We start from the raw sequence: 10,128 nt of genomic DNA on the forward strand, positions 1-10,128 counted from the left end.
GCAAATGTGTACAGCGCGAGCTGAAAATGCATTTACAGCACTAAAAAACCAAACTTTTATAACAGCTAAACCAAACGTTTCCAATGTAAATTTCCACCTTTATATAGTGTAAAAAGACATCCTGAAGCCTGGGCAGTCATTAATTTGATTGTCCAATATTTCCCTTATGAGATAATGCCTCTCATAGCAAATGTGTACAGCGCGAGCTGAAAATGCATTTACAGCACTAAAAAACCAAACTTTTATAACAGCTAAACCAAACGTTTCCAAAGTAAATTTCCACCTTTATATAGTGTAGAAAGGCATCCTGAAGCCTGGAAAGTCATTAATTTGATTGTCCAGTATTTCCTTCATGAGATATTGCAACACTTAGAAAAAGTGTACAGCGCCAGCAGACAATGAATTTTCAGCACTAAAAAAAACGAAACTTCATTAACAGCTAAACTAAACGTTTCCAATGTAAATTTCCACCTTTATATAGTGTAAAAAGACATCCTGAAGCCTGGGCAGTCATTAATTTGATTGTCCAATATTTCCCTTATGAGATAATGCCTCTCATAGCAAATGTGTACAGCGCGAGCTGAAAATGCATTTACAGCACTAAAAAACCAAACTTTTATAACAGCTAAACCAAACGTTTCCAATGTAAATTTCCACCTTTATATAGTGTAGAAAGGCATCCTGAAGCCTGGAAAGTCATTAATTTGATTGTCCAGTATTTCCTTCATGAGATATTGCAACACTTAGAAAAAGTGTACAGCGCCAGCAGACAATGAATTTTCAGCACTAAAAAAACGCAACTTCATTAACAGCTAAACCAAACGTTTCCAATGTAAATTTCCACATTTATAGAGTGTAAAAAGGCATCCTGAAGCCTGGGAAGTCATTAATTTGATTGTCCAGTATTTCCCTTATGAGATAATGCCTCACATAGCAAATGTGTACAGTGCGAGCTGAAAATGCATTTTCAGCACTAAAAAACCAAACTTTTATAACAGCTAAACCAAACGTTTCCAATGTAAATTTCCACCTTTATATAGTGTAAAAAGACATCCTGAAGCCTGGGCAGTCATTAATTTGATTGTCCAATATTTCCCTTTTGAGATAATGCCTCTCATAGCAAATGTGTACAGCGCGAGCTGAAAATGCATTTACAGCACTAAAAAACCAAACTTTTATAACAGCTAAACCAAACGTTTCCAATGTACATTTCCACCTTTATATAGTGTAGAAAGGCATCCTGAAGCCTGGAAAGTCATTAATTTGATTGTCCAGTATTTCCTTCATGAGATATTGCAACACTTAGAAAAAGTGTACAGCGCCAGCAGACAATGAATTTTCAGCACTAAAAAAACGAAACTTCATTAACAGCTAAACTAAACGTTTCCGATGTAAATTTCCACCCTTATATAGTGTAAAAAGACATCCTGAAGCCTGGGCAGTCATTAATTTGATTGTCTAATATTTCCCTTATGAGATAATGCCTCTCATAGCAAATGTGTACAGCGCGAGCTGAAAATGCATTTACAGCACTAAAAAACCAAACTTTTATAACAGCTAAACCAAACGTTTCCAATGTACATTTCCACCTTTATATAGTGTAGAAAGGCATCCTGAAGCCTGGAAAGTCATTAATTTGATTGTCCAGTATTTCCTTCATGAGATATTGCAACACTTAGAAAAAGTGTACAGCGCCAGCAGACAATGAATTTTCAGCACTAAAAAAACGAAACTTCATTAACAGCTAAACTAAACGTTTCCAATGTATATTTCCACCTTTATATAGTGTAAAAAGACATCCTGAAGCCTGGGCAGTCATTAATTTGATTGTCCAATATTTCCCTTATGAGATAATGCCTCTCATAGCAAATGTGTACAGCGCGAGCTGAAAATGCATTTACAGCACTAAAAAAACAAACTTTTATAACAGCTAAACCAAACGTTTCCAATGTAAATTTCCACCTTTATATAGTGTAAAAAGACATCCTGAAGCCTGGGCAGTCATTAATTTGATTGTCCAGTATTTCCCTTATGAGATAATGCCTCACATAGCAAATGTGGACAGTGCGAGCTGAAAATGCATTTTCAGCACTAAAAAAACCAAACTTTTATAACAGCTAAACCAAACGTTTCCAATGTAAATTTCCACCTTTATATAGTGTAAAAAGACATCCTGAAGCCTGGGCAGTCATTAATTTGATTGTCCAGTATTTCCCTTATGAGATAATGCCTCACACAGCAAATGTGTACAGTGCGAGCTGAAAATGCATTTTCAGCACTAAAAAAACCAAACTTTTATAACAGCTAAACCAAACGTTTCCAATGTAAATCTCCACCTTTATATAGTGTAAAAAGACATCCTGAAGCCTGGGCAGTCATTAATTTGATTGTCCAATATTTCCCTTCTGAGATAATGCCTCTCATAGCAAATGTGTACAGCGCGAGCTGAAAATGCATTTACAGCACTAAAAAACCAAACTTTTATAACAGCTAAACCAAACGTTTCCAATGTACATTTCCACCTTTATATAGTGTAGAAAGGCATCCTGAAGCCTGGAAAGTAATTAATTTGATTGTCCAGTATTTCCTTCATGAGATATTGCAACACATAGAAAAAATGTACAGCGCCAGCAGACAATGAATTTTCAGCACTAAAAAAACGAAACTTCATTAACAGCTAAACTAAACGTTTCCAATGTAAATTTCCACCTTTATATAGTGTAGAAAGGCATCCTGAAGCCTGGAAAGTCATTAATTTGATTGTCCAGTATTTCCTTCATGAGATATTGCAACACTTAGAAAAAGTGTACAGCGCCAGCAGACAATGAATTTTCAGCACTAAAAAAACGAAACTTCATTAACAGCTAAACTAAACGTTTCCAATGTAAATTTCCACCCTTATATAGTGTAAAAAGACATCCTGAAGCCTGGGCAGTCATTAATTTGATTGTCCAATATTTCCCTTATGAGATAATGCTTCTCATAGCAAATGTGTACAGCGCGAGCTGAAAATGCATTTACAGCACTAAAAAACCAAACTTTTATAACAGCTAAACCAAACGTTTCCAATGTAAATTTCCACCTTTATATAGTGTAGAAAGGCATCCTGAAGCCTGGAAAGTCATTAATTTGATTGTCCAGTATTTCCTTCATGAGATATTGCAACACTTAGAAAAAGTGTACAGCGCCAGCAGACAATGAATTTTCAGCACTAAAAAAACGAAACTTCATTAACAGCTAAACCAAACGTTTCCAATGTAAATTTCCACATTTATAGAGTGTAAAAAGGCATCCTGAAGCCTGGGAAGTCATTAATTTGATTGTCCAGTATTTCCCTTATGAGATAATGCCTCACATAGCAAATGTGTACAGTGCGAGCTGAAAATGCATTTTCAGCACTAAAAAACCAAACTTTTATAACAGCTAAACCAAACGTTTCCAATGTAAATTTCCACCTTTATATAGTGTAAAAAGACATCCTGAAGCCTGGGCAGTCATTAATTTGATTGTCCAGTATTTCCCTTATGAGATAATGCCTCACACAGCAAATGTGTACAGTGCGAGCTGAAAATGCATTTTCAGCACTAAAAAAACCAAACTTTTATAACAGCTAAACCAAACGTTTCCAATGTAAATTTCCACCTTTATATAGTGTAAAAAGACATCCTGAAGCCTGGGCAGTCATTAATTTGATTGTCCAATATTTCCCTTCTGAGATAATGCCTCTCATAGCAAATGTGTACAGCGCGAGCTGAAAATGCATTTACAGCACTAAAAAACCAAACTTTTATAACAGCTAAACCAAACGTTTCCAATGTACATTTCCACCTTTATATAGTGTAGAAAGGCATCCTGAAGCCTGGAAAGTCATTAATTTGATTGTCCAGTATTTCCTTCATGAGATATTGCAACACTTAGAAAAAGTGTACAGCGCCAGCAGACAATGAATTTTCAGCACTAAAAAAACGAAACTTCATTAACAGCTAAACTAAACGTTTCCAATGTAAATTTCCACCCTTATATAGTGTAAAAATACATCCTGAAGCCTGGGCAGTCATTAATTTGATTGTCCAATATTTCCCTTATGAGATAATGCCTCTCATAGCAAATGTGTACAGCGCGAGCTGAAAATGCATTTACAGCACTAAAAAACCAAACTTTTATAACAGCTAAACCAAACGTTTCCAATGTAAATTTCCACCTTTATATAGTGTAGAAAGGCATCCTGAAGCCTGGAAAGTCATTAATTTGATTGTCCAGTATTTCCTTCATGAGATATTGCAACACTTAGAAAAAGTGTACAGCGCCAGCAGACAATGAATTTTCAGCACTAAAAAAACGAAACTTCATTAACAGCTAAACCAAACGTTTCCAATGTAAATTTCCACATTTATAGAGTGTAAAAAGGCATCCTGAAGCCTGGGAAGTCATTAATTTGATTGTCCAGTATTTCCCTTATGAGATAATGCCTCACATAGCAAATGTGTACAGTGCGAGCTGAAAATGCATTTTCAGCACTAAAAAAACAAACTTTTATAACAGCTAAACCAAACGTTTCCAATGTAAATTTCCACCTTTATATAGTGTAAAAAGACATCCTGAAGCCTGGGCAGTCATTAATTTGATTGTCCAGTATTTCCCTTATGAGATAATGCCTCACATAGCAAATGTGTACAGTGCGAGCTGAAAATGCATTTTCAGCACTAAAAAAACCAAACTTTTATAACAGCTAAACCAAACGTTTCCAATGTAAATTTCCACCTTTATATAGTGTAAAAAGACATCCCGAAGCCTAGGCAGTCATTAATTTGATTGTCCAATATTTCCCTTATGAGACAATGCCTCTCATAGCAAATGTGTACAGCGCGAGCTGAAAATGCATTTTCAGCACTAAAAAAACAAACTTTTATAACAGCTAAACCAAACGTTTCCAATGTACATTTCCACCTTTATATAGTGTAGAAAGGCATCCTGAAGCCTGGAAAGTCATTGATTTGATTGTCCAGTATTTCCTTCATGAGATATTGCAACACTTAGAAAAAGTGTACAGCGCCAGCAGACAATGAATTTTCAGCACTAAAAAAACGAAACTTCATTAACAGCTAAACTAAACGTTTCCAATGTAAATTTCCAACTTTATATAGAGTAAAAAGACATCCTGAAGCCTGGGCAGCCATTAATTTGATTGTCCAATATTTCCCTTATGAGATAATGCCTCTCGTAGCAAATGTGTACAGCGCGAGCTGAAAATGCATTTACAGCACTAAAAAACCAAACTTTTATAACAGCTAAACCAAACGTTTCCAATGTAAATTTCCACCTTTATATAGTGTAAAAAGACATCCTGAAGCCTGGGCAGTCATTAATTTGATTGTCCAATATTTCCCTTATGAGATAATGCCTCTCATAGCAAATGTGTACAGCGCGAGCTGAAAATGCATTTACAGCACTAAAAAACCAAACTTTTATAACAGCTAAACCAAACGTTTCCAATGTAAATTTCCACCTTTATATAGTGTAGAAAGGCATCCTGAAGCCTGGAAAGTCATTAATTTGATTGTCCAGTATTTCCTTCATGAGATATTGCAACACTTAGAAAAAGTGTACAGCGCCAGCAGACAATGAATTTTCAGCACTAAAAAAAACGAAACTTCATTAACAGCTAAACTAAACGTTTCCAATGTAAATTTCCACCTTTATATAGTGTAAAAAGACATCCTGAAGCCTGGGCAGTCATTAATTTGATTGTCCAATATTTCCCTTATGAGATAATGCCTCTCATAGCAAATGTGTACAGCGCGAGCTGAAAATGCATTTACAGCACTAAAAAACCAAACTTTTATAACAGCTAAACCAAACGTTTCCAATGTAAATTTCCACCTTTATATAGTGTAGAAAGGCATCCTGAAGCCTGGAAAGTCATTAATTTGATTGTCCAGTATTTCCTTCATGAGATATTGCAACACTTAGAAAAAGTGTACAGCGCCAGCAGACAATGAATTTTCAGCACTAAAAAAACGAAACTTCATTAACAGCTAAACCAAACGTTTCCAATGTAAATTTCCACATTTATAGAGTGTAAAAAGGCATCCTGAAGCCTGGGAAGTCATTAATTTGATTGTCCAGTATTTCCCTTATGAGATAATGCCTCACATAGCAAATGTGTACAGTGCGAGCTGAAAATGCATTTTCAGCACTAAAAAACCAAACTTTTATAACAGCTAAACCAAACGTTTCCAATGTAAATTTCCACCTTTATATAGTGTAAAAAGACATCCTGAAGCCTGGGCAGTCATTAATTTGATTGTCCAGTATTTCCCTTATGAGATAATGCCTCACACAGCAAATGTGTACAGTGCGAGCTGAAAATGCATTTTCAGCACTAAAAAAACCAAACTTTTATAACAGCTAAACCAAACGTTTCCAATGTAAATTTCCACCTTTATAGAGTGTAAAAAGACATCCTGAAGCCTGGGCAGTCATTAATTTGATTGTCCAATATTTCCCTTCTGAGATAATGCCTCTCATAGCAAATGTGTACAGCGCGAGCTGAAAATGCATTTACAGCACTAAAAAACCAAACTTTTATAACAGCTAAACCAAACGTTTCCAATGTACATTTCCACCTTTATATAGTGTAGAAAGGCATCCTGAAGCCTGGAAAGTCATTAATTTGATTGTCCAGTATTTCCTTCATGAGATATTGCAACACTTAGAAAAAGTGTACAGCGCCAGCAGACAATGAATTTTCAGCACTAAAAAAACGAAACTTCATTAACAGCTAAACTAAACGTTTCCAATGTAAATTTCCACCCTTATATAGTGTAAAAAGACATCCTGAAGCCTGGGCAGTCATTAATTTGATTGTCCAATATTTCCCTTATGAGATAATGCCTCTCATAGCAAATGTGTACAGCGCGAGCTGAAAATGCATTTACAGCACTAAAAAACCAAACTTTTATAACAGCTAAACCAAACGTTTCCAATGTAAATTTCCACCTTTATATAGTGTATAAAGGCATCCTGAAGCCTGGAAAGTCATTAATTTGATTGTCCAGTATTTCCTTCATGAGATATTGCAACACTTAGAAAAAGTGTACAGCGCCAGCAGACAATGAATTTTCAGCACTAAAAAAACGAAACTTCATTAACAGCTAAACCAAACGTTTCCAATGTAAATTTCCACATTCATAGAGTGTAAAAAGGCATCCTGAAGCCTGGGAAGTCATTAATTTGATTGTCCAGTATTTCCCTTATGAGATAATGCCTCACATAGCAAATGTGTACAGTGCGAGCTGAAAATGCATTTTCAGCACTAAAAAACCAAACTTTTATAACAGCTAAACCAAACGTTTCCAATGTAAATTTCCACCTTTATATAGTGTAAAAAGACATCCTGAAGCCTGGGCAGTCATTAATTTGATTGTCCAGTATTTCCCTTATGAGATAATGCCTCACACAGCAAATGTGTACAGTGCGAGCTGAAAATGCATTTTCAGCACTAAAAAAAACAAACTTTTATAACAGCTAAACCAAACGTTTCCAATGTAAATTTCCACCTTTATATAGTGTAAAAAGACATCCTGAAGCCTGGGCAGTCATTAATTTGATTGTCCAATATTTCCCTTCTGAGATAATGCCTCTCATAGCAAATGTGTACAGCGCGAGCTGAAAATGCATTTACAGCACTAAAAAACCAAACTTTTATAACAGCTAAACCAAACGTTTCCAATGTACATTTCCACCTTTATATAGTGTAGAAAGGCATCCTGAAGCCTGGAAAGTCATTAATTTGATTGTCCAGTATTTCCTTCATGAGATATTGCAACACTTAGAAAAAGTGTACAGCGCCAGCAGACAATGAATTTTCAGCACTAAAAAAACGAAACTTCATTAACAGCTAAACTAAACGTTTCCAATGTAAATTTCCACCCTTATATAGTGTAAAAAGACATCCTGAAGCCCGGGCAGTCATTAATTTGATTGTCCAATATTTCCCTTATGAGATAATGCCTCTCATAGCAAATGTGTACAGCGCGAGCTGAAAATGCATTTACAGCACTAAAAAACCAAACTTTTATAACAGCTAAACCAAACGTTTCCAATGTAAATTTCCACATTTATAGAGTGTAAAAAGGCATCCTGAAGCCTGGGAAGTCATTAATTTGATTGTCCAGTATTTCCCTTATGAGATAATGCCTCACATAGCAAATGTGTACAGTGCGAGCTGAAAATGCATTTTCAGCACTAAAAAAACAAACTTTTATAACAGCTAAACCAAACGTTTCCAATGTAAATTTCCACCTTTATATAGTGTAAAAAGACATCCTGAAGCCTGGGCAGTCATTAATTTGATTGTCCAGTATTTCCCTTATGAGATAATGCCTCACACAGCAAATGTGTACAGTGCGAGCTGAAAATGCATTTTCAGCACTAAAAAAACCAAACTTTTATAACAGCTAAACCAAACGTTTCCAATGTAAATTTCCACCTTTATATAGTGTAAAAAGACATCCTGAAGCCTGGGCAGTCATTAATTTGATTGTCCAATATTTCCCTTCTGAGATAATGCCTCTCATAGCAAATGTGTACAGCGCGAGCTGAAAATGCATTTACAGCACTAAAAAACCAAACTTTTATAACAGCTAAACCAAACGTTTCCAATGTACATTTCCACCTTTATATAGTGTAGAAGGCATCCTGAAGCCTGGAAAGTCATTAATTTGATTGTCCAGTATTTCCTTCATGAGATATTGCAACACTTAGAAAAAGTGTACAGCGCCAGCAGACAATGAATTTTCAGCACTAAAAAAACGAAACTTCATTAACAGCTAAACTAAACGTTTCCAATGTAAATTTCCACCCTTATATAGTGTAAAAAGACATCCTGAAGCCTGGGCAGTCATTAATTTGATTGTCCAATATTTCCCTTATGAGATAATGCCTCTCATAGCAAATGTGTACAGCGCGAGCTGAAAATGCATTTTCAGCACTAAAAAACCAAACTTTTATAACAGCTAAACCAAACGTTTCCAATGTAAATTTCCACCTTTATATAGTGTAGAAAGGCATCCTGAAGCCTGGAAAGTCATTAATTTGATTGTCCAGTATTTCCTTCATGAGATATTGCAACACTTAGAAAAAGTGTACAGCGCCAGCAGACAATGAATTTTCAGCACTAAAAAAACGAAACTTCATTAACAGCTAAACCAAACGTTTCCAATGTAAATTTCCACATTTATAGAGTGTCAGACAATGAATTTTCAGCACTAAATAAACGAAACTTCATTAACAGCTAAAGTAAACGTTTCCAATGTAAATTTCCACCTTTATATAGTGTAAAAAGACATCCTGAAGCCTGGGCAGTCATTAATTTGATTGTCCAATATTTCCCTTATGAGATAATGCCTCTCATAGCAAATGTGTACAGCGCGAGCTGAAAATGCATTTACAGCACTAAAAAAACAAACTTTTATAACAGCTAAACCAAACGTTTCCAATGTAAATTTCCACCTTTATATAGTGTAAAAAGACATCCTGAAGCCTGGGCAGTCATTAATTTGATTGTCCAGTATTTCCCTTATGAGATAATGCCTCACATAGCAAATGTGGACAGTGCGAGCTGAAAATGCATTTTCAGCACTAAAAAAACCAAACTTTTATAACAGCTAAACCAAACGTTTCCAATGTAAATTTCCACCTTTATATAGTGTAAAAAGACATCCTGAAGCCTGGGCAGTCATTAATTTGATTGTCCAATATTTCCCTTATGAGATAATGCCTCTCATAGCAAATGTGTACAGTGCGAGCTGAAAATGCATTTACAGCACTAAAAAAACAAACTTTTATAACAGCTAAACCAAACGTTTCCAATGTAAATTTCCACCTTTATATAGTGTAAAAAGACATCCTGAAGCCTGGGCAGTCATTAATTTGATTGTCCAATATTTCCCTTATGAGATAATGCCTCTCATAGCAAATGTGTACAGCGCGAGCTGAAAATGCATTTACAGCACTAAAAAACCAAACTTTTATAACAGCTAAACCAAACGTTTCCAATGTAAATTTCCACCTTTATATAGTGTAGAAAGGCATCCTGAAGCCTGGAAAGTCATTAATTTGATTGTC

Source organism: Idiotropiscis lumnitzeri, unplaced genomic scaffold, assembly GCF_059441095.1.
Source record: "Idiotropiscis lumnitzeri isolate Australia: NSW breed Sydney's pygmy pipehorse unplaced genomic scaffold, RoL_Ilum_1.0 HiC_scaffold_47, whole genome shotgun sequence".
NCBI classification, from domain to species: domain Eukaryota; kingdom Metazoa; phylum Chordata; class Actinopteri; order Syngnathiformes; family Syngnathidae; genus Idiotropiscis; species Idiotropiscis lumnitzeri.